We start from the raw sequence: 25481 nt of genomic DNA on the forward strand, positions 1-25481 counted from the left end.
AACCATGCATGTAGAGCCTGACCCTTGTTCCAGTCTACTTCCCTACTTGCCTGCTCCTAGATGGTCTGGGGCTTCCTCAGAAGCAACTCCGTTCCATAGCTCTGGTGTTTGCTCCTTTGTGAACAGCTAAAATGGAAATGTGTGGGGGCTGGGGCTGCAATTAGAAGGTGGCAGTAAGACTGAATCTGAATAACCCAACAGCTGGGAAGAGAGGGTCTTTGTGGTCATGGGAGCGAGAGAGTAGAATTCTTGATTCCCCCTAATTCTCCCACAAATCACTGAACCTGTCATGCTCTCAGCCAACCCCTACAAAGCACCTACTATGTGTCAGCTACCATCTTGGACATTCTTCTAATTTCAATTCTGATACTGTGTTCAAACATCCTGACAAGAAAAAGCAGCCTAGAGAACATCATGGTCCACTGCAGTAGGGAAGTCGAGGCAGGAAGCTCAGCTGGTCTCAGCTGGTCACATCGCATCCTCAGTCAAGAGCAGAGAAAGAATACAGGCTGGGAAGCCTGGAGGGCATTTTCTTGATTGAAGGGGAGGGCTCAGACTGTCATGGGTAGTGACACCTCTGAACTAGTTGTCCTGGGTTCTGTGAGAAAGCAGGCTGAGGAAGCTCGGAGTAAAAGCCAGTCAGCAGCACTTCCTCCAGAAGCCTGTGGAGTTTGAACTCCTCCCTTGGCTTCTCTCAGTGGACTGTGAATCAAGATATATAAGCCAAATAAACTCCCCGAGTTGCTCTTGGCCATGGTGTTTCGTCACAGCAGTAGTAACCTAGCCAGGGCGGAAGTAGGAGAATGACAGAGGAGAAGAGCTTACCCTGCTGATAAGCAGAGGCTCGGGATGTCACAGAGCATGAGAGCAGAGGCTTTCTGTACAGCTGGGAGGGCGGGGAAGGGTGTGAACCCTGGGGACTGTTAGAAAAATCTATCAATGAAAAGGAAGACAGAGCATCATCCCACAGGCCATAGCTGGCCACAGTCAGGTGAGTTGGTCTCAGTCTCTGCGCTCAGAAGAAAGAGGACCTGCTACTTCTAAGGATGCTGCCTTTTGGTTCTGGAGTAGCTCTCCACCTCAGTCTCCAGGACACTTCCCTCATTTCCTCTGATGCTGGACAGCCACGGGAAGCACAAGGGACTCAGAGAGGGCAGAGTTGTGCTGGTCCATGGGATGGAAAAAGATTTTCTTCATAATAGCGTACTGTGGATATTACTACTAACATTATTTATTTACTTATTCATTTAGTGTGTGTAATAGAAGAAAGCTCTCTCTGTCTCTTTCTGTCTCTCTGTCTCTCTGTCTCTCTGTCTCTCTGTCTCCCTGTCTCTCTGTCTCTCTCTCTCTGTCTCTCTCTCTCTGTCTCTCTCTCTCTGTCTCTCTCTCTCTCTGTGTGTGTGTGTGTGTGTGTGTGTGTGTGTGTGTGTGTGTGTGTGTGATTGGATGGCAACATCAGTGTCACTCCAGCTTTCTACTTTGTTTGAGACAACATCTCTCACCATTCACCACTGCATATACCAGGCAACTGGCCCACAAACTTCTAGACTCTTGTCTCTGCCCCCCCCCCCATCTTCCCAGAGGAGCCCATGGATAGGGTAGGACCACTCAGGAGGGGAGTGTAGCTTCCTGGGGAGCAAGGGAACAGGCTCAGACCCCTCTGGAGACTCCCCTGCCCCCAGTCTGTGGGACACAGGAAATCCCAGGGTCACCTCTGAGGCGCATGCCCCACGACAGAGAGAGCTATGGATACAGGATGTCACCCAAGCCCTGTGTCTCCAGAGGAGCTGAGTCTCCCACAGGCAAGACCCACTCCCCATGTGGGAGTCTCTTTGATTCCTTCTTAATGAAAAACACATTTCTTCAGAGCTGAAATTATATTGTCAGCAGTTAATTATCACTTGTTAAACAAGCGTGCGCCCGGATTGTGGGTTTAATTCCCGTGAAGGTTTGCAAAGGCCTCCTTTCTGTTATTTGTGAGGGCTCTCTCGGAAAGAAAGAAAGAGGCACTTGCTCCTTGCTGAAAGTGGAGCTGTTTTAATGCAGATTTTTAAAAATAATCAGGTTTCCTTGGCATCCGCTCAGGCTCCTCCCCAGTAGCAGGAAAGCACTCTGTCTCGGTAAAGCTGAGAAACCAGGGATGTGGCGCTGTGCATCCTTGAGAAACCTAAGGAACCAGAGTCTGGCTTGGGCGGGGCCCTGGCGGACATGCTTATCCTCTCTCTCTTTGGTCCAGCCTGGGCCCTCTCCATTTCTGCAGCTGATGGCCTCTGTCTTCACATCCTGTATCCTTGAGCCAGAGGTCAGGGAAGGTGATGAGCCGGACAGACCTGGGCTCAGATACTGGTTCAGCAACTAACTCGATAGTTTCCTCGACACATCCTTAACCTCGTGTGTCCATATCTGTCCCCAGGGCCAGCTTCTGCCCTGCACATCAGGCTGACACATATGAAGTAGAGACTTTCAGAGTGTTAAGATCTCATGGCAGATTCTGCATGTAAAGATGGCTGTCATTATACAGGTCAATGGTACTAGAGGTCACAGTATTCCGACCGGCTCCTGATCAGATAGGAGATTCCTTACTGGGGAGAGAGATGGGGGAAAGTCCTGTGTGTCTGCGAGATCACTAATAGTTGCTCAGAAAACGTTAGCTTGCTTTCCAGCTGTGTCTTGATGTTGTCATTTGGATGTGGTTTGCTACCCCCTCAACCCCTATCACCACCTCTATCTACCAGGCACACACATTAAAGCCTTGGGGTGATAGTACTGAGAAGCAGTTGGCTCTTTAAGATGTGAAGCCTAGTGGTTAGCCCTAATGTCACTGGAGACTTGCCCTTGAAAGAGGTGAAGACAGAGTAGATCTATAAAGTAAGCCTGGCCCCTCCCTTCCTCTCCCCCCCAGGTGTGATATTCCCTCCCCCAGTCTCCACCATCTGCCACGGACCTCACCAGAAGATGCACCACGCTGATCTTCCAGCCTCCCAACTAGCTAAATAAAGCTCTTTCTGGGGTGTCAAGATCACTTGGTGGATAAAAGCACTCAGCACCAAGCCTCATGACCTGAGTTTGACCCCAGAACCCAGAGCAGAAGAAGAGAACCAACTCTTTCCCTTCCTAAGTAGCCTGTGTCAGGCCTTTTGCTACAGTCCTGGAAGATGGGAGTACTGTGGAGACATTTCCTAGGCACGGGGGAGGGCAAGCAGATAATTTATGAGCAGATGTGACTTAATATCAAGCTGTCAGCTTAGAACAAACAACACGGCTGACAGTATGGGACTGAGGACATGACTTGAAACTGGTGAGGACTGAGAAGGAATGGTGGGTGTGGGGGTGTGGGGTTTGGGGTTTGGGGTGAGCTCTGGCCCTGCTGGCCCAGGCCACTCCTCCTTCCAGTAACTGGCCCTGAGAATCTTAGCTGCCACTCCCCCGTAGCCAGTTGAGAAATGGCTTTCTTGCCCCTTGTAGGTGGAGGTTCACTGTCTGCCCTGCCTCATCTCCCTGAAGGTCTTCATGAAATCCGGTTGTGCTGAAAACCCTGGCTCCCAATTATGCAAAAAGATGGGGGGGGGGGTGCGGCGAAATGGTGGCGCTGAGACAGCAAGGGGAAGAGGGGTTGTCTCTGCACAATTATCAGGGCCAGCCATTTGGTTCCCACTTAGCTCACAGGCCATTCGCTTCCTAATGGGCCCTTCGAGCTGGTTCCTGCATGTGTGGGGGAAGGACAGCCAGGGCTTATTACCTCCCTGTCTAGCTCCGTGGCCCCAGCCCCACAAGAATCCTGCCCTGGAAAATGAGACCAGCAACAGAAAACGCAGAGTGTTTGTGCTAAAACCAGCCATACTTAGAAGAATTTTCTGCAGGGCCAAATTGGTCCCAAGAGAAGGAGGGAGGACCAGAAACTAGTCAGGGGGACTTCCATCCTTTGTGAGAGATCTGGTTGCTGGGGCCCACTGCTGACTGTTCTTGGCTGTTCCTGAAGATGGGTGTGTCCTCCAGCCCTGTCCCAATAGGCTACCCTCTCTGGTCTGCACTCCACTCCTTCCCTCGGGGGCCTCTTCCTCTCCTCTTCTAGTCTCAGCAGGCCCCAGACAGGTAGAGACCCTCCCCACAATGAATGAAATGATAAAGTGGCTGTCCTAGGGTGTGGGAGGGGAAGGTTTTTATTGGAGACATGAGAGAAAGAATGGCCAGAGGCATCTCAAAGAGTTTGGTGCGGGGAGAGAAGGTTGTGGACTGAACATGACCAGAAGACTCAACAGGGCAGGGGGGAGGGGGGAGGGGGAGGGGTGGCAAGAGAGAAAGAGAGGAGATAGGGAGCAAACGACCTAGAGAAAACAGAGAGTGTGGGTGCAAGTGGACAAACAGGGTGCATGGCCGAAGTGGCAGGTTATACAGAACGAGAAGCTGGGGAAGAAACCCCTTGAGCTGGAGAAGTTTAGGGTGGGGGTGGGGTGAGGGGGGCTGAGAGGAATCGGGATGGCAGGACAGGACTCTGGAACAGGCACTTGCTGAGAAAGCCTAGAGGCTAACACACACTTCTGTATGCTAGTGGGCACAGCAGTTAGCCATCTGTCCTGAGTTTCTTCTGGACCTGACACCCATTCTGTGTGTTTGTGGGTACTAAGTCTAGAACCCAGGACTAAAGATGCCTCACCAGGAGCTGCAGTTAAAAAAGAAATACTCGCCCTTAGAGCGATCGCTGCCACAGAACCCCATACATCGTGACAGGACCAGTTGGGACATGCTCTGGGCTGAGGGTGAGGAAGGTCAAATGGACCTGAAGCCCCTTAACCCTCTCAAGGCTGCCCAGGGAGACACCCGGAAAACACTCTAGCCAAGGGAACAGTACATGCAAAGGCCCAGACGCTTGACTGCAGTAAAAGTTCAGTATGACCAGCTTATCAGGACATACACAGCAGAGGAACCACACAGTGTCTGCTTCTCCCCTCTAGGTAGCCAGGTCCCTTGTGAACCAGGCTGGACTAGGCAAAGGTAAGCTTAGCTGGAATGGGCCAGTGCAGACAGGATCTTGGTGGGTGGTGAGTGTACAGGTAAGGAACACACATCCAGGAACAGCTTCGGAGAACTGGTCCAGTTCACTGAGAGCAACAAAGGCTATTTAATCCTTCAGGGGTGAGGGCTATCAGGGTGAGTGCACATCACTGGCCAGGGCCAGGGTGCTGGAGATGTCTCATTAACATGAGGAGGAATTCCAGGTGCTGCTGGAAATAGCCTTATAAGGAAGGGGCAAGGAAAACTAACCTGCCTAGCAGGTATGTTACCTCTCTGGGGAGGCAAGGGTACAGGCCCAAGTTTGCCAGGGTGGGAGGAGGGAGGGGAACAGTCCTCCTCCTGCAGATCTCAAAACAAGATCTCTAAGGTCTGGGCACACCTCAAGCTAACTCTTGCTCCAGGCCTGCTCCTCCCTGTCCTAATCCCACGCCTCCCTGGCCCCACAGCCTGGGCCTCAGAGGGCCACAAAACTAGACTGTTCAAGCCTCAAGACCAGGTAAGGAGAACATCTAGATTTAGTTCAAGTACCATAGGAAGCCAATCAAGTGTCCGATGTGGCTATAAGGTACCCCCTGGTGGTCATGAAGGCACTGAAGCAGGACCTGGCCATAAGGCAGCAGCATAAGAAGGGGTGAGAGCCAGGCAGTGGTGGCAAGTGCTTTTAAGCCCAGCACTCGGGAGGCAGAGACAGGCAGATTTCTGAGTTTGAGGCCAGCCTGGTCTACAGAGTGAGTTCCAGGACAGCCAGGGATATACAGAGAAACCTTGTCTCAAGAAGAAGAAGAAGAAGAAGAAGAAGAAGAAGAAGAAGAAGAAGAAGAAGAAGAAGAAGAAGAAGAAGAAGAAGAAGAAGAAGAAGGAGGAGGAGAAGGGGTGAGCATGGCAGACACTAGTTTGATGTTTGGGGGCGGGAAATCAGTCTGAGGAACATTTTGGATGTTGACAATGGGTTGCTGGTGGGATCTGGGGGAGGGGAAGGGAGTGGAAAGAAGCCATAGGCTTCTGATCAGGGGAATAGGGTGGATGGAGGAACGGCTGGAGGTGGTGCCTTGGTGACTGAAGAAACCTGGGCAGAGGACAGTAATCCGAGTGGTCCTTCAGGCTGGGATTGTGAAGGCAGGTATGGGAGCAGCTAGCCAGATGCACAGGATGGAGCTGGGCAAGGCTGAAACAGGGATTACAGAGTGCAGCAGCCCCACAGGTCCATCTCTGTCTGGAGCTTTCACCAGCAGGGGCGCTGTTCCCCAGCACAGAGCCCTTCCAGCGGCTGGTCCCTGCACAGGATTGGACAGCCCTTGCCATTTCTATACATGCCAGTGTGCCTGAGGGACAGGTGGCTAGGTTTCTGTAGGAGGCAATGTCTGTGGGACCTGATGGTGAGCAGAGACTAGAGATGAGGGGAGTTAGCCAGGCTGTGCTGTCTGCACAAACTGAGCATACAGGAGAGAGCATGAGACCCTCAGAGACCCGCTGTGCCCTCACAAACCAGCCATACTCTTCAGCACCACCATGGTATGGGGATGTCATCAGACACTTCGGGGACATCCTCGTGCTTATTTTGGAACCTTCTGGAATAGTGTCACACGTGCATGAAATCCTGGTTAGGTGATATTGGGGTCCTGACTCTGGAACCTAACAAAGCCTGTCTATCTATGAGGTCAGCTTGCTGTGGTGAGGGGAAGAGCACCCTTGAGAGTGCACACACACACACACACACACACACACACACACACAAGCCTAGGACCTGGGTGCACACAGGCATAGCCAGTCCCATGTCCCTCATGCCTCAGCAACATCATGAAACACCACGAGGAGCTTCAGGGACAGAGTTTGGGGTAAGACCCACAGAGATAAAGGCAGCAGCAAGAGGAGTCGAGAAGGATCCCAGGACCAAGGAGGGTCGGGCTTCAGGGCAGGTGACACCGGGTTAGAACTGAAGGGGGCAGAGGAGGAGACAGAGCCGGGAAGAGGTTACACTGGAGGGAAAAGCTGGACAATGCCTAGACAGGATCTGCAGATCAATGTCCAGCAAGAGGGGAGAGAGAAATGGAGGAGTGTGAGGGAGGACTATGAGGTGGACCAACAGACAGAAGGGATGGAGACCACAGGGCAGGACTGCTTTAGCAGACTGTGCTTGAGTGAGGTTAGCGACTGGGACCTAGGAGCAGCGAGAGATGCCTGTTGCCTAGGTCTCATCGGGGTCAATCTGGCTGCTGAGTGCAAAGAACCAGGTCAGGGTAGGGGGAAGGGCAGCCAGCCAGGAGGAGACACTGTAATAGTCCAAGCACGAGGTTGGTGGGGTCAGAACAGGAGCCTGGAGAGCCTGAGATGATAACAGATCTGGGTTTGTGTTGAAGTCATAAAGAGAACCATGCTCTCCCCAAATAGCTGGTATTCATTTTAAAGGCTCCTGCAATTTTGCTATCTCCTTGTAGAAGATTCAAGGATGAAAGCCATAGCAATGTTACTTAGGAAAGATAAACAACTGGAGCCATTCACGCTTTAAAGCTAGGAATTTAGTTAGAGTGAGGGCCATTATGCAATTCCCAGAACATATCAGAAGACAGATCAGAGTAGAGCTTGGGGTAAGATGCCCAGAATCTAAATCTGAATGTATAGAGGATGTAGCTGAGGTCACTAGAATCCAATTCTCCTTCAGGCACACAAGACACAGTCCCAGCCTTCATCTCAGGGGTGACCAGAGCTCTTTGTAGGCCAATGCAATGAAGTAGAGTATCCCCTTCAGTCTGGACACCATAGAAGACTGCAGACACACCCACCAAGATGGACTGCCTCTGTCAGAGAGATTCTCTGTGTCTGTGAGAAACTACCCTTCCCTGCTGATCTCACAGATACACAACGCGATCAGCAAGTGACCCTATTTCCAGAGACAGAGAGGCCATTGCCTCTGCCCATCTTATCCTAATGATGTAAGCCTTACAAATCCACCAGCCACCTTGCTGTGTGTGTCAGGTTCTGCCATTTCTGCCCTATCCCTCACCTACCTGCCTATTGTCCAAGCCAGTTTGCCCAACACAGTCCCTACCTTGGGGCTACTCTGGAGCCATTCAAACTGACCTGTCCCCTCCTCCTGCAGGCACCCAGTACCCTACCACCTCCAGACTGCACTGCCTGCCTCCCAAGTGTTCCAACAGGAGAGCGATGGCTATGATTTGCACACTGCCTGCATATTCTGAGTGTTTTACAACAAGAGTATGTCACTCACATAAAATGAAGTCTCAGAGTTACTAACAGCGAGCAGCACTTGCTGGCCCAGCCATGCTCCCAATGGACTGCACTATCCACTGCCGGCCCTCCTCCTCCTGGGCTCCTGGGACAATCGGCCTCTGTCCTGCCCCATTAGCTCTTTGTTATAGAATGCTTCTTCTCTAATTGTCTGCTCTGCATAATTTAGCACAGCCATCCTGGGTCTGTTCCCAAATGTGTAATTTAGCTAGAGTCTTTGGCCTCAGTTTCTTGGTCTTTAAGTGAGGTGGTAGTAGAAAGGGAGACTTCAGAGACACCCCTCCATGCAGCGTCCCCCTCAGGTGGAAATAGTAAATGCTGGCCCTGGGTGGGCTTTCTCCAGTGCCAGGCTTCTCACTAAGCACCTCACATATCTTCCTTCAACCAGAAAACAGGTACTGTGGCAGTCCACCCTCCCCCTGTGTTACAAATAAAGAAGCCAAAGTTCAGAGAGAGTTAGATACTCATTTAAGTCCACACAGCTCAGAAATGTGTTTGCAAAGCAGTGTGTTCCCAAGTCCTTGCTCTTTTTGCTCAGCCTGGTGTCAGGCTGCTGCTGTGCCTGGATCTTGTGCTGGGAGGCAGGATGCTTGAAGGCAGACCGGGAACAGAGGAATAGCATAGGAACAGTGCCAGTTTGCCTGTCCCCATGAGCTTGCGGCTCACTGCATCAGACATCCCAGAGGATGTGGTGTCTCAGTGTTCTACAGGAGGACCCGGGATACAGAGGGGCCAGGGTTTGCACATAGCCTCAGAAGTGTCCATCAAGTCCAGGAATATGCCTCCAGCTTCTTCACGTTATCAAATCCTTGGCACAACTTGCTGTAGTCATTGTGAAAACCTTCACTTTACAAACAGGAAAACTGATGATGCTCCAAGAAATTGAGTAAGCTGCCAGAATTATCAGCAAGAATTAATAGGGTCTGCGCTGGAAACCTCGGACATCCAAAGCTTCATTCTAATCAGTGAAACCCTCTTCCTCCGGCCATGTGACTGAGAACCCTTCTATTTCTTGCATTAGGGTCTGTGATCAAAATGTAGCCTCATCTTGCAAATCAGGCCCAGGGTTGGCCATTCGGATGCTGTCCTGGAGGCTCACTGTAGGGCAGTGTATGTGGAAGATGGGGGGACCCAGAGCTCAGCCTGGTGACTTGAGAGGAACAGTGACCCTGCCCACAGGAGCCCAGAAACAACCACACTGTAACTATGACTAATGCTGCTCACTGGGTAGAGAGAGACCTGTCAGGCCCAGCGTGGAGTCGTGTGGGGGTGGAGGAGGGCAGCTGTGGTCTCCTCAGCTCCTTGTCAGCTCTGAATTAGCCAGATTTGTGGCCAAACACAACCTACTTAAGTCCCACTGTCACAGCCCAATAATGTCCTGTGACAGCCATAAAGTTCAGTTTCAACTGGGTTCTGGAAACAACTGGAGCTATGGACATGGTCACAAAGAGAAGTGAGCTGGGGACCGGTGGTGACTGCTGGGGACTGGTGGTGGTTTCTGGGGACAAACCTGTTTTTCACTAAGCCTGTGCTCACCAAAGAACTGGAACAAGCTGGGCGGGGCCGGGGCAAGTGGGTGGAGCAGGGCGAAGAGGAACTAGAACCATCAGAGCTGCTAGGGGCACACTGAAGGTCCCGCTCCAAGTGACCAGGGAAAGACCACCAAGCAGAAGGCTAGGCTTGTGGGACAGACGCTTCTGGATCCTCAGGACTTAAACACTTCAAGACTGGGGCAGCTGGTAGCAACTTGACACAGAGGTGCAGGTGTGTGGGACAGGGCAGGGGAGAGTCCTAGACTTAGGTCTGCTGCTGTGACCTATAGTTCTATTTTGGTGCCTCACTGCAAAGGGGACATTGGAGGCAGACAAAGATATAACATATATTAGCAATGGATATATATATATCCTGTGACAGCCATATGTGTGTGTCCTGTGACAGCCATATATGTGTGTATGAATCCCTCATGCCCACATAGTGAAGGCAGACCAGTTATCAACATATATTCAACATATATAAATATACGCAAGGCACTCAGCATAGGGCCTCTCTGTGAGAGACAAATCCAGGGCAGGCAGCCACAGCTATGGTATCTCAGAGGACTGTAAAACAGCCTTGTACCAGCAAACCTCACCAGTTTTATTCCAGCTGCACCTCCACCCTACACCCTGGCCAGACTCAGTGTCAACCCATAGTAAACACTGCTAAATGGACAGGCAAAGGAATAGGGACCAGCCATGAGGAACTTCAGGGACAGTGGTGACTGTGGCCCTGAATATGCACACTGGGATCCCTGTGACTCAGTTTCTCCAGTGTGCTGCCTCCAGAGACATGGGGCTGGTGGTGAGATGGCCCAGGCTCAGCATGAGAAGCTCTGCAGAGATCAGTGTTCTGTCTCCACGCTGTCTGTCACTGCTATGTTTCCACGCTGTCTGTCTCTATGCTATTCTGTCCGAATTCCAGCCAGCAAGTCTGCGAGGAAGTGGCGATGTGGCCAGGTTCCAGCCTGGGTCTGACTTTGCCTCTCTTGGTCCACCCTCCTCGCTACCTCTTCATCCTCTGCAGCTGTCAAAGAAGCCCAGAGCAGGCAAACTGCAAGCAATAGCAGCATGTGGGACTTGAGGTTCTGAAGGCCATTAAGCCCAAGGTAGAGAGCTGGGTTTGAGAAGGGTTTCTCGATGCATCATGCCTGGGCAGAGAGCATCCTGTGGTGAGGATAGATACATGAGCAGCTGTGCTGCCTTCAGTCTCTTTAGAACCTGCCTGAGTGCACTGGTGGAGGTGGAGTCTCCTGACCTAAGCCCCACCCACTTGACCCACCTTTCAATACCCAGAGTGTGGGATTGAGTTTCTAACCCAATGTTGGGGCAACTTCAAATCACAGTAGTCACCTGTGGTCAGCAGGGTCTTTCCTGGTCTTCCCCGTGCCCCTTTCTGTCACTTCCTTCCCCTGCCCTCTGAAAGGTTGCTGGTGTCCTTCACTGCCTGGCATTTACAGACCTGTGGTGACTAGTTTTATGTCAACTTGACCCAAACCAAAGCCATTTGAGAAGAGGGAACTTCAACAAAGTAAGTGACCTAATCGAATTGGCTCATGGGAAACCCTGTGGTGCATTTTCTTGGTTGATGTGGGAGGGCCCAGATCACTGTGACTGGGGCAACACCTGGTCTGGTAGTCGTCGGTGCTATAAGAAAGCAGGCTGAGCAAGCCATAGGGAGCAAGCCAGTAAGCAGCACACCTCCATGGTCTCTGCTTCAGTTCCTACCTCTGGGTTCCTGCCTTAATTTTTTCCTTAGTGATGGACTATTGATTGGGTGTGTATGGCTTTAAACAGTGACACTCAGGTGACTAATAGGGTGACTGATGGGCCAATGGGCTGCAGCTCCCTTGTTCACAGAGTGGGAATGTCACTCTTCATGGTCTCCCTGATCCTTCCCAGGGGACGCCAACAGCCTCTCCAGGAAGCTGAGAGGGCCAGGCAAGCTGGGCAGGGCAGCAATGGGCACAGGCCTGTGTCGGGTAGCAGCCACAGCAGCTGAGGCCCCCAGGAGTGTACAGTGTCAGCGCTTCCTTTACAGTGACAGCAAGGAGTCTCCAGGCAGCTACAGAGCTTGGTGTGTCTGTAGGTGTGGACCGTGGGAAGTGGGTTTTACACAGTATGACCCATCTGTGAATATGCAGAATAATTACCCATCGTTAGCATATGCTTTTGGTCTGCATAACTTGGTGCTGTTTCTTAAAGAAACACCAGCAGGACATGGACCCCAGCCTGGCCACTGTGGCTCCTCCCACTGCTGATGACACAGGGCTGGGCAAAGGGAGAGCTACAGAATGAAAACATTCGTGGTTCTGAGGAGGAAGGGAGAGCTCCCCGTGTCACAGGCAGGCTCCTGGGATTCTGGAGACAGAGGGACAGAGATAGGGTTGAGAGTGCATCCCAGACACCAGCTCAGATATAGATGGTAATCGTTAGGGTGGGGACAGGTTCCCTGGGCACCTGCCTGATCCCGATCCAGCTCCACCCAGGGCCCTGAAGAGGGACAGAGCACGGTAATACAATCTGACCGTCACTTGCCCTCAGTGGGAGAGCCTGGGGTCAGCTCCTTGAGCCTCAGTTTCCTAGTTGCAAAGCAAGAATGAAAGCAGCACCTCCCTCCAGGGAGGTGGGAATCGTGTGATTGTGTGCAGCCAGGGCTCTGCCTCTCTGGAAGGACTTATGGGCATGAACTCATGAGCCTGCCCCTGTTGCCCATGGCTGGGCAAAGGGAGAGCTACAAGCTCATCTTCAAGATGAGCCAAACCACTGTGCTATAGCACAGCGTGAACACTTTCTCCTCACCCCACTCTGGTGTCACCTTTGTAACCTCCCAGTATGGCAGATGCCCTAGGGGACTAGTATTGATGAATCACGTGACCCCAGGGGGGAGGGGGAGGAAGCAGAGGTTCAGAATGAGGCCCTCTGTCACCTCTGGGCTTGGCCATCAGCTCAGACCCCACACTGCCAGGACACTCACTAGCCAGCCCCGAGAACAGGTGATGCTGTTCACACTTGAACTCTGAGCTCAAGCTACAGCAGCAGACAGACACCTGTGTGCTCCTCCTGATCTCAGGGACAATCCATACCCTATGTCCCATCCCCCTTCTCCAAAGATGACTGAATGGTGCATCTGTCATCTGGACCAGCCCTTGGGGGTGTTGAGGGTAAATCTGATCACAGAAGAAAGATTTTTCTAGAAGGCATTTTCTTCCTAAAGAACCCACAGCAGAAGAAAAGACTCCTTTGCTGTTCTACTGCACTTCACTTGTCACTGACAGATGACTCGCCCTGCTCTCCCCCACTGGGCGTTCACAATAGTGTATAGCGACAGTCTCACCTAAGCCTTGGTGATCTAGGTTATCCGCCACGGGACTCAGGCTGCAGAGTCAGGAATGTGTATGAGTCTCCAATGTACAGAGGCCGGGGAAGGGGGTGTCTGTTCAGATCCCAGAGTTTTGGGGGGAAGGGAGCAAAGTTTCAGACAAAATGCAGAAGGAACAAAGAGAAAGCAGGATGTGCCAGGGAGATTAATTCACCACTCAGACATGAAAGAAATATGTTCAATTATTTTTTATTGCATTTCATTTTAATGTACACGTCGTACTTAGCCGCCTGCAAGCCTCAGATTACCCAGTGAGAAAGCATAATGAAAAACAAGAGAATTAAAAACACAGACACACACACACAAAAAAATGCTCCTGAAATTGGAATCACGGACGAGAGAGGAAGCAGAGGCCAGATTAGAGACAAAAGAGGCCACTTGGCACTGGGACTTACCCAGCACTGGTGCCAGGTAGTGAAAGCCAAGCAGTCTAGGGTACCCGAGCCTTAGTTGGAATAGTCAGAGACTTAGGGGCATGCAGTCCAAGCTGTGGTCCTGAACTTGCTCCAAGAGACTGTGTGACTCGCAGCAGCTTCTGTGCCTCTCTGAGCTTCACTCTCCAGGGGAGAAGCAAGATTCCTGGGAGAGTGATGCGTGGGCAAGACGGTCTTTTTGTTTCGTAGTTTAAGTGTGTGTAAGATCACTTGTGACATGGGAGGTGAGACGTGGGAACCGCCTCCTGCCGTTCATGTCATGGTGGAAGACAGCCTTGGGGAGTCAGCTCTCTGTTTCTACCTTTTGTGGGTTTCAAGCTCGGGGCGGCAGGCTTCCTACACAAGAGCCTTTACCCGCTGAAGCATCTTAGCAGCTTTAGAAAGGATTTGGTGGCTGAAGAGCAAGAGAAAGCCACACGGACTCAGCACAGAGAAAGGGAGACACAGAGATATCACAGAAGGGGTGAGCTTTCCAGCCTAGTGTGTTCTCCAGTGAATCTCAAGTGGAAGGGAAGATGATGAACCAGGACTCTGTAAAGGGGAATGGAAAATTGGGGAGCAATGAAACTGGCACCTTCAACTGCTCTTCTGGAACTTTCTGTCCTACTCAAAAGTCCAGGTCCCCGAGAGAGCCCTCTGTCCTGCACCCATCAATGTCTGTCTCCTGACAGACTCAGGAAATTCCTCCCATTACAGCATGACTGGCTGTGTGTGTGTGTGTGTGTGTGTGTGTGTGTGTGTGTGTGTATGTGTGGAGGGGCAGGTGCTCAGTTTCCAGCCCCACCCCATCCCAAGACAGCAGAATCTGTTTTCAAGAAACAAAGGTGAAGGTGAACACAAGTCCTTACACATTTTCCCAGACACATCACCTATGGGACTCCCAGAGGGATCTGCCATGCTGGCTCGGGGCTCTGGGGGGTGGAGCTGGTGCTATGTAGGCTAATCCAGGGTCAGGTCACTAAGGTAGGGGATGGTAATCTGGATGGCTGCTTTCCTGTGGGGACAGGAAGTCCAGAGAATCCTGTGCCTTCTGCTCAGTTCTGTTATGAATGAAAAGCAATTGCCCTAAACAATAAAATCTGTTCTTAAAGAATCAAGTAAAGGAGCTGGGCTTGGTTGCACATGTTTTTAGTCCCAGAGCTTGGGATGCAGAGGCGGACAGATCTCTGAAAGTTCAGGGCCAGCCTGGTCTACAGAGCAAGTTCCAAGCCAGCTAGAGATACACAGTTAGACCCTATCTCAAAAAGGTGTAGGCCAGAAAAGAAGGGTTAAATGTGTCTTAAAACTGAAATGTGCATTTGGTGTGCCCTGCTTTCTGTCTGTATACCATACACGTGCAATAACCAAGGAGGCCCAAAAGGGGGCGTCAGATTCCTTAGAACTGGAGTTACAGGTAAGTGGTTGTGGGTGCTAGGAGCTGAACTCAGGACTTTGGCAAAAACATTACCACTGAATAGTCGCTCAAGCTCCCTGGATTCATGTTTGTTTTTTCCCCTCACAGATCTATGGCTATTTGAGGACTTTAAAACCCATAGTGTCTAAGACTGGAGGAGGTGTGAACTCATTCATGATGTCACATGACCACCCGCTGGGCAGTCATCTTTGCTTTTATTTTTACATTGGTTTTTAAGGTTTTCATGTAAATCACTGCACGATCTAGAGATAGGCAAAAAAGAAAAAAGAAAAGAAAAGAAAGGAAGGAAGAAAGGAAGGAAGAAAGGAAGGAAGGAAGGAAGGAAGGAAGGAAGGAAGGAAGGAAGGAAAAAAGGCTGGAAACAAGAATTCACATCTGTAAAAGGATAACTTGATAAACTGGACTTTCTCCAACTCAAATAACTCTGGATTCGGTGAGTGAGAGTCAGAGAGCTATTTTACAAAAGAACTTCTACAGATGACAGGTGCTTTTGGAGGGATGTCTAGCATGGCCAGTCACTAGAGACATGCAACTGAAACCAGAGCTGGGGGTGTTCTCAACAGATAATGCACATGCTGCATGACTGGAAGAACCAGAGTTCAAATCCTCAGGACCTACACAGAGGCTGAGTGTACATGATGAGTGTACATGATGATGAGTGATTCTAAGACCCAGAGACAGGTGATCTCCCAACAAGCTAGAAACGGCCCCCAACAGAGTTCCAGGATCAGCAAGAGGCCTTGCCTGGACACACAAGGTGGAGAGTGACTGAGGAAGACACCAGATGCCAGCTCTAGGCCTCCAGATGCATACCCGCAGGCTAATATGCTCACATACACACAAAAGCAAGCGCCCAAAGCCATGTAGAAGACTGGAGGTATGGGTTCAGTGGGCAGAGCCTTTGCTTAGCATGAACGAAGTTCTGGGTTCCATTCCCAGCACTACATAAAACTAGGCAAGCTGATGCAAGCCTGCAATCCCAGCTCATGGGAAGTGGAAGGTAGAGACAGGAGCATCAGAAGTTCAAGGTCATCTTTCCCTTGGCTACCAGTCAGGTTCAAGGTCAGACTAAGCTGGAGGCCTTGTCTCTAGATGAATGAATAAACTTGCCTTTAAAATACCCAATGAGGTGCCAGCACACAGCTGTTAGAATGGTTGCAAAGAAGCAGGTCATGTAGAATTTCTGAGCAATGCTATTAGTGAGGCAAAACAGTAGAGCCACTGTGAGCGAGGGGTTGACGGGTCTATAGGAAGTTAAATAAGCTTACACGTGGTTCATGACCCAGATGTCTTACACTGAAGACAGACCAATGCAGAATTATAACAAGGCATTCCAACGCCCCCTTTTGTTATTGATGAACTGGCATGTGAAGTCACAACCTATTTGGAAGACTTGAGCATTTATGAACTTGACCTGAACTGGCATTGCATTCCAAACAAGTAGAATATATATGCTTTTCAGTGAATACAGGATAGTTTCTGGTATTGACCAGACCCTAGGCTTGATAGCTGTAAACGATTCAAGACATACAAATTCTATTCTCTGACCTCAGTGGTAGTAAAACTCAATAACAGAAAAGCATCGGTGAAAGTTTGGAGATAGGAGTTAAATAAGACAGTTGTAAATAGCCCATGGGTCAAGGAAGAAATCAATATTTTATAGTATTCTGAAATGACCTATCAGGACAACAATATCAAAATTTGCAAGATCCTACAGATCAGAAAAAATACAAATGTTAAATAGCTGAGTTTTTAAAAACAAGTTCAAGTGGGCAGCTTCAGTAGCTTCCTGCAGCTGTGAGAAAATACCAGAGGCAAACAGCTTAAAGACAAAAAAAAAAAGAAAAAAAAAAAGGGTTACTTGGCTCACTGTTCCAGAGTTTTCCATATAGGGTCTCTGGACACAGTGTTTCAGGCCCTTGATGGCAACAATCGTGAAAAGAGTGTATGGCAGAGGGGGCTTGTTCCCCTCACAAGAACCAGAAGCAAAAGGAAAGATAGGAAGGGACAAGAGCCCAGTAGCCCTTCCAGGGTGAGCCTCCCATGACCCAGCTTCCTCCCATGGACTTTACCTTTTAAAGGTCCCACTATCTCCTTTAGTGCCCCAGGTTGGTAACTGATAACTGCCCTTCTCCCTTGTGCATTAGGGGATGTTTTAAATCCAAAGGTTGACATTCTCATATTAAGGAATTGGGGGGGGGCTGGAGAGATGTCTTAGTCATTATGAGGCTTGGCTGTGCATTCAGAAAGACTAGGGTTCAGAGCCCTGCAAGACAGGTGCCCTGTGCTTGTCTGTAGCCTCAGCTTCGGGGGAGGTAGTTGGAGACTGGAGGAATTCTGGTACTTACTGGTTTTAAGCCTCAGCTTCAGGAAGAGACTCCATCTCAAAGGGGTGGGTAGAGGAAGACACTGGATACCCTCTTCTGACCTCTATGTAATTCCTACACACATGCTCATACCCCCCCCCCCAACACACACACCACGTAATCCCACACATACACACGTACCACAAACTCACACACATAGATTCTACATGTACACACACCACACAACAGTATATATACACACTACACACACACCATATACACACACCATCAGATACACACACACATTTGCATACACACAAACACATATGCACATAGACACAACACCACCCACACACTTACACATGCATATACTCAAACATATACAACACACACAAATACACACATAGACACACACAGCACACATACACACAGAGACATACAAGTAAATAAATACATCTTTTTTAAAAAGACATTAGAAGAAAACTGACCAATCCAATGGAAAGTTGGTAGAAGAATGGAAAATCAAGGGAAAGGCTGACATCTATAAAATAGAAATCAGAAAGCCAACGTGGAGATCAATAGAGCCAAAGTTAGTTCCTTAAGAAAGTTAATAAAGTTGATAAAGCTGTAGGCAGATGGTTTAAGAATAAAATAGAAAGATAAAGGTTAAAACGAGCAGTGTCAGATGGAGACGCCCAGCAGCACTTGGAGTCGGGATACACAGGAAGGGATACAGCCATGGACTTTATGCCAACAAGTGTGCAACTCAGGTGAAACGAGAGAAACCTCTGAATAAACAAGCTACCGAAGCAACTATCAGACAGAAGAGACATTGCAGTGTTGGTTGAAGCAGCATCTCTCCGTGGAGCCTGGGCTATCCTGGAGCTCCCTATGTAAACCAAAGTGGTCTTACAATAAAAAAATAACAATAATAATTTCTAATGAGACATATGCACTCACACCCAGTCACACCTACCAACACTACACACACACACACACACACACACACACACACACACACACACACACAGAGTCTCCTGTCCCAAAAGATTCACTTAAGAATGCCATTAACATTCAAGAACATGTATGTAAGCCTCCAGAGAACTGAAGCCTGTGTCCACCCCTCACCCTGCACACCAGACCAGACACACGTGACAAGAAGAAAAACACACAAGACATATCCCTCATGATTACAGAGGCAAGAGATTCATCACGGACTTTTAACAACTTCCTTCCAAAGAGCACATCACGGGGAAGCTGGGTTTATCCCAGTAACGCAAGGCGAGTTTCAACATTTGAAAATCAATTAGTGTAATTCGCCATATTAAGGAGCTGGAAAAGGAAAACAGCGTGATCATCAAAACAGGTGCCAATTATTTAAATAAAATCTAATATGAATTCATTATCAGCAAGCTAGAAGCTTTCCCGCTCAGCTGCAAAGCCAGCATGTACGAAGCAGCCATAGCTAACCACACTCTTGATATGAAAATAAAGCCAGGACACCAAGATAGATGTCTGCTTTTGCAGTGGCTGTTCATATGCACTCCAGAGGTTCCAACTGAAACATGGAGGCAAGAAAAAATACAGGCAACCCCATCAGAAAGGGGGAAACAATGCACATCGATGTCAAGGTTGCCTGTGTGGAAAACCCAATAGACTCTACAGAAAGAGCTTTGAGGTAGAAGATCAATACTGAATAGCCAGCAATACAAACTGGAAATGAAGATTTAAAATACATGGATACTAGCATAACATTTACATATGCAAGGATAAACTTGACACAGGATGTGCTAAGCCTGGACTCTAAATGCTATGGAGTGGGGTTTAAAGGACCTAAGAATACAGAGACCTAAATAGAGAAACAATCTTATTTCCAAACTGTGAGTCCATCAGCCTTCCCCTAATCGTCAGATGAAATGCAATCGCAAGCAAAATGCCAACAGGCATCAAATTCGACCAACTGTTTCTAGAAGCTATGTGGGAATGCAGAGAACCTCGAGGGGACAAAAGGAAAGAAAGGTCTAGATGCTGTGTAGATAGAAGTGTTCTCTAGACAGTGTCTGTAAGTGCCATGGTGTGGGGTTGAGAAGGCAAGAGAAATGATTGGCAGGATCAGAGAGTCTAGAAGTGGACACAGACACAAACAGAGATACACAGACACAGACACAGACACACACAAAGATCAAGACACACACAGAGACATAGTCAGACAGATGGACACAGACACACACACAGAGACAGACACACAGAGAGACACACAGATATACACATAGAGGCAACAGAGACAGAGAGACACACATACACACAGACACACTGACACTCACAGAGACACAGACACACTTATACACTGAGACACATATACAGAGACACAGACAGACACACAGACACACACAGAAACATGGACAAACAGGCATACACACAGAGAGACAGACACACAGACACACACAGAGAAACACAGAGAGAGACACACACAGTCATGGAATATTTGTTTTGACAAAGGTATAAAGAGATTCAGAAAGATGCAGTCTCCCACATCTTTGCCAAAGCAACTGCATGTCCCATATCAAACGCATCCATCTCTCTGCCCCACCAATAAAATAAAAGCCATAAAGGATTAAATTTAGAACCTAAAGGTTGTAGAACTTATAGAAACGAGTCAAATTTTTTGTAAAAAGAAAGCATGGGAGAATCTATTTTTGACTTTCATCTAGGCGAAGACGCCATAGTCGCAAACCAAAAGCATATGGAGAGGGGGAAAGAAGACAAACTCGACTTTGTCAAAACGAAAAACCTCTCTTCAAGGAACAATGAGGGAAGCCAGAGGGAGAGGAAACATTTGCAAATCAGACGGTTAATAAGGGACACACACACAGTAGATAACAGCTCTGAACGTTGATAACAACAACAAAAATCAGTTTAATTAAAGATCTAAATGGAAACTTTAGCAAGAAAAAAAAAAAAGACAGATTGGAAAGTAAGTAGCCAACATTGGTCAGTGTCCCCAGACCTCAAGGAAGCATGTGTCACAATGAAGGTTCTTGGGGAGGACAGAGGACAGAGACTTACATGCAGGCGCCCCATTGTGGACTGCTCCGGAGGACAGTACGATGACTTCTTAAACCCTGTGCACCATTGACTGGCTCCATTTGTTATTGATCCATAAAAAGTTCATTTAAAAGAAAATAAAGTGCACGCACATGCAAACGTGTTCGCAAAGGCTCACAACCATTTCATTTGTAGCACCAGATTGGAAATGACTTAAATGTCCTCAGAGGTGTGGAGAGCCAAGTTGTAATGTTTCTGCCCAATGGAGCGTCATTCCATGCTAAGATTCAACAACACCCTTGGCCTTGAGATAGCTCGACAGTTAAGGCATTTACCACCAAGCCTGACAGCTTGCATTCAATCCCCAGGAGTCCCATGGCAAAAGGACAGGATCAGTTCTCCCAAGTTGTTCTCTTTCCTCCACACTCAGGATTTGTCAAACAGTGTCCACATACATACAGGCATCACACATGCTCTGGGCTTACAACGTGCTCTGGCGCTTAGAAAGGCTTGCAACCAAGGCTGTCTGGTCCCGGGGACCCACATGGTATAGAGAACCAACTCCCAGAAGAGGTCCTTTGTCTTTCTCCTGTGGTGCAAATGCCTGTGCCACACACTAAATAAATGTAAAAGAATGAAAACCCACACTACTGCTACCCACAACACAGCTAAATTTAAGATGCTTATGGGATGTGAAAGAAGCCAGACAGGAGCACACACTGTGGGATTCCCTTTATATAAAATCCCAAAAAAATGAAATCTGATCTCTTGTGGCAGCAGACAGATGGACAGAGGGACAGTGGGTGGAGAGAGGTGCTGGGATTGCTCCCAGGAGCAAGGAAGATTTGGGACAATGAATGTGTCTTGGTGTGGGGATGGTTTTGTAACTATGCATGTTTGTGTCACATTCATCAAACAGCACATTTTAAACAGAATGGCTTATCAGATCTCAGCCACACCCCAACACTGATGCTAACTATACCCCTAAAACTGAAGAGAGAAGACTCTAATCTGCCTTCAATGAACTAGTCTGTGGGCATTGAACACCTTCCTCCTTGGTAGGACTAATGGGGCTCGTGTGTAACCATTGCCTGGGACAGACTGTGAGTGGATCCACCCAGCCTCCTCCAGCTCCAGTTGCATAGGTGTGATGAAGGAACAAGACTGTGAGAGAGGTTGACCACTCAGACCCCTGACAGGTCAGGAGGCTGATCTCCATGCTGTGTGGGAGCCTCGGGGACCCGGCAGCCAGCGGGTGACAAGTGTTCTCTTACTGCTCATTCATGTCCAATAATTTAATACAGTTTTGACATTTCTCCAGCTGAGTGGCCTCCGGGGTTCCAGCCACATGCAATCAGGTGGATAAAAGCCAGAGCAAAGGGCGTAGGGGCACTGACTTCCTGTCATGTTTTTCACCGGCTCTGCCAGAGTCCGGCAGGCACAATAACGGACAGTGAGAGAGAAACTGAGGATCCTGGGAAATCGTTATGTCCTGTGAGTCACCCGCTGTCCCACTTGGCAGAAGGGAACCAGGCTTTGGCTGGGAGGCTCGTAAAGGACCCTATAATATGCTCCATTCTTGTAGACCCCAGCAGGGGAGACACACACACACACACACACACACACACACACACACTGCCTCTTCCCTGTGTCATCCATCACTGTCACATTCAGGGATTTTGCTACAGTAGGGGGTAGAGACAGCCGTGGACTCAGGGTACTGCAATCAGCATCAGCACCAGTACAGTGGCGTGGGGCTACTTCCTGTGGAGAAGATGGTTCCTCTAAAGGACCTTCCCTTCTCTTTACCTCCCTCTCTCCCTCTCTTCCTCCCTATCTCCATCCTTTCCTGCTCCCTCCCACCTTTCTCTTAGGTTCAGGAAGCACTGTTCACTTTCCCAGCAGTGCCCTAGTCCCCAAGACACCACCACCAACAAAGGCAGACTGGTTCTGTGCCCTTCCCGGACTATTGCTGATGAGACAGCGCTGGAGCCAAGGTGAAGGTTAAGGGACTGGGTCAAGCTCTGGGTCTCCAGGCTCTACTCTGAAGCCCATGATTGGCTTTCTTGGTGATCCTGCTCTGACTTGTTCTGGAACAGCAAGAAGTTCTTACTGGGTCCAGTGCTCAGCTCAGTGCCCAAAAGTTCCTCCTGCAGCGGCAGGGCCTCCCAGCCTGTCCATAGGTGCTGGTGCTATGGACAGAAGTACCTAGTGAGTGGCAGCCAGTGCCAGCCCGGTTCTCAACGCGTCCATGCATGACCTCGCTGAATCATTAAACAGCCCCAGTGGAGATTCTACAGCGATTTGCTAGAAATCAATTGAACCAACGGTCAATTCACCAAATGACCAATTTGCCATAAATCAATTTGCCCAATGATCTATTCCATGTTCTGAGACAGAAACACAAGCCTGCTCCAGGACTTAAAACAAGACAGCTGGGGAGGGAGAGAGAGGAGGAAAAGGAGGAAGAGGAGGAGGAGAAGAAGGAAGAAGAAAAGGAGGAGGTGAGAGGAAGAAGAATGATCAAGAGCAGATGGGGGGGGGGATCAGCAGCAGCGGCAGAAGCTCCAGGGAGCCAAGACATGGCTCCATAAAACCAGAGGGCCAGGACTCAGGTGTACCAAGCCAGAGGGCTGCTGTCCATATTTGCAGAACCGGAGGACCAGAACTGAGTCCCATCAAACCCTAGCATCCTTCCCACTTAGTGAAATCTTCTGTAAATGGCCTTCCTAAGATGAAGGAACCAAGGCTGGCTCAAGGTGGCCTAAAGGGAAAGAAGTCCCGAGGCTCAGAGCTGTCTGACACTAAGCCAGAATCTACTTATGATCACAAAGGCAGGGGGTCTTCCACCCTTGGTGGCCACCATCCCACCACCATCCCTGGGGCTACTGGAGTCTCCATGCCAGCACGTGTGTGGGGACTGAGTAGCTACCTCCTACCCAGGACAGCATGAGAACATTTTACTTCCTGTGAACAAATCAACTTGCTCCTACTACATGGAAGGGAGGTGGTGTCTGTGTATCAGAGATATAGACATGGACATGGCTCACTCTGTTCATCTGGCGCCTAAGGCCAGGGATGACCTGAGGCTTGACTGTCTATGGTCTTCAAAGGATGCCCCCCACCCTGCCCCGCTGCTCTCCTTACCCCCTCCTCCACTCCCCCCCCCCACGCCAGCTACACATCTGCTTTCTTTCCTCTTTCTCCTTTCTCTCTCATACTCCCTTGCTGGTCACATGATGTGCGAGACCAGGAAAACAGTTTCAGAATGGCTGTATCCCTTCTTAATTAGGATTTACTTCCTTTGTTACAGAGCTGAAGAGATAAGGACGTCTTGGGTACCTTTCCCTGGAAAACAAGAATTTGTCACGATCGTGAGTTTGTTTTGGGGGGAGCTGTGGTGTGGGAAACGTTGAGATGAGTCTGTGTCCTAATATAGAACCCACCGGCAAGGCAGGCAAGGATGGAGGTGCGGTTGCCAGGATGAGAGACAAGAAGCTGGGCCACAGAAAGAATAGGGATGCCCTGCCCTGGGGCCAGTTAGGTTGGCTTCTTCATGGTGTCAGGGAGGGGCTAGGGGATGGTAGAGACTCATTCTAGGTGGCTGTCAACCCACTCAGTAGTACAAAGGCACCCTCTAGGATGGCAGTAGCCTGTCTAGGTCAGCCCTGCGTGGTGCAGAGCAACCACTTCAGGGATGGGCAATAAGAAGCAAGGAGCAGAAACGGTGGACTCCAGAGAGGACGGACCTCGGGCGTGGATCTTCCCGTGCATGTTTCTGAGGATGGAGGCACCTATCCTTACATCTACTTAATCTATGACTTATTTTTTTTGTGCTAGTTCCTCCCAGAGTGGGCTGTGATTGGATGTACCCTATGCTAGTTCCCCATAGACTATGCTATGATTGGATGTAACTTAGGCTATTTCTTCCCAGACTAAGCTGTGATTGGATGTACCCTGTGCTCGTTCCCCGTAGACTGTGCTGTGATTGGATGTACCCTGCAGCTGCGGTCTCAGAAAGTATCATTTCTTCCTGTCTGGATTTATGACAGTGCATCCTTTCTCAAGGCTATCTCCTGTCCACCCACCATCTCCTTGACCTGCTCCCCCTCCAGGAGAGCATCAGACAGGACTCTTCTCCCCCGCCTTGATGAATAAAGGGGGTCCAGGGAAGCCAGTGGCCTGTTGCATTACTATGAAATGACTCTGCCCCGAGGAAATTCATGACACTTGGCCAAGGGTCAAACTATGCTTGGTCAGGCTTATCCTGGCTTGGAGTTCTCTCTTTACCTTGTCAGCTAGCTCCTCATCGATGAGGGACCAGAGTACAAGTGTGGGCAGTCAAAAGAGGTCAGTATAGGCTCGGCCTCAGTTGCCAAAGCCATCCAACAAGACAGGTAGCCCAGGATGGTGCTGACCTCCTGTGTTTGAAAGATCCCTGATTACTATTCACAGGACAGTGAGGAGGGGGCTGTGTAGCGACAGAAGCTCCAGGCATGTGTCTTCTTTATCCCCCACCCCCGTCCCTGTCAGATTCTCAAGGTACCTGTGGCCGTCACTCGAGGAAGCACAAGCAAGATGCTCAGGGGCTGAGATTCGAAATTCCATCAAGGAATGTCTGACTCTAAGAACTAAGCTGGGATTCTGGCGTGCCCAGTATGGGAGGCACAGACAGCTTGGAAAAGGGAGGTCCCAGACCCCCTTCTGTCTCAGCATCTGAGGAGTAGGCTAGGATGATGGTCTTGGGCCATGTTAGGCTGTGTTTCTGGATTCCATCATGTTTCCTTCCTCCCCTGACTTCACCTAGAGGCAGGACCCTGCAGGACAGAGGTGGAGAGAGAGACACTGCCCCTTGGGTCCTACAAGTGGAACGGGCACACTGTTGCTGGACCCTGAGTCCCAGACTTGTATCTATGCTCCCCTCCTATGAGATTAGAGAGCCCCCTGCAGCTCTCAGGACCCCAGTCTGGGCCCAGATGAGCTCAGGCCAGGCAGGGTATTCCCAAAAGGAATAGCCACCAAGTTTCTCCCTTGAAGGGGTGACTCAGCCATCTCAGAAACCCCTCTCGTTCTCCATCTCCACCCGACCCTGGTTGCCCTGAGAGC

At 49.6% G+C, this 25481-nt stretch overlaps 1 long non-coding RNA gene across 3 annotated transcripts; it reads left to right on the top strand.

Moving 5' to 3' along the window:
* Positions 1-5381: 5381 nt before the first annotated feature.
* Gm35634 lies at positions 5382-24546 on the top strand. Of its 3 annotated transcripts, none has more exons than XR_390798.2 (4): positions 5382-5509; positions 22250-22372; positions 23689-23749; positions 24352-24546. It is a non-coding gene; the product is annotated as a predicted gene, 35634 (long non-coding RNA). The 3 variants fall into 3 exon arrangements; XR_390800.1 differs by lacking the exon at positions 5382-5509 and adding an exon at positions 5850-5886; XR_390799.1 differs by lacking the exon at positions 5382-5509 and having other exon boundaries at positions 21996-22372.
* Positions 24547-25481: the final 935 nt, after the last annotated feature.

This window comes from Mus musculus, chromosome 4 (genome assembly GCF_000001635.26).
Source record: "Mus musculus strain C57BL/6J chromosome 4, GRCm38.p6 C57BL/6J".
Lineage (NCBI taxonomy): Eukaryota > Metazoa > Chordata > Mammalia > Rodentia > Muridae > Mus > Mus musculus.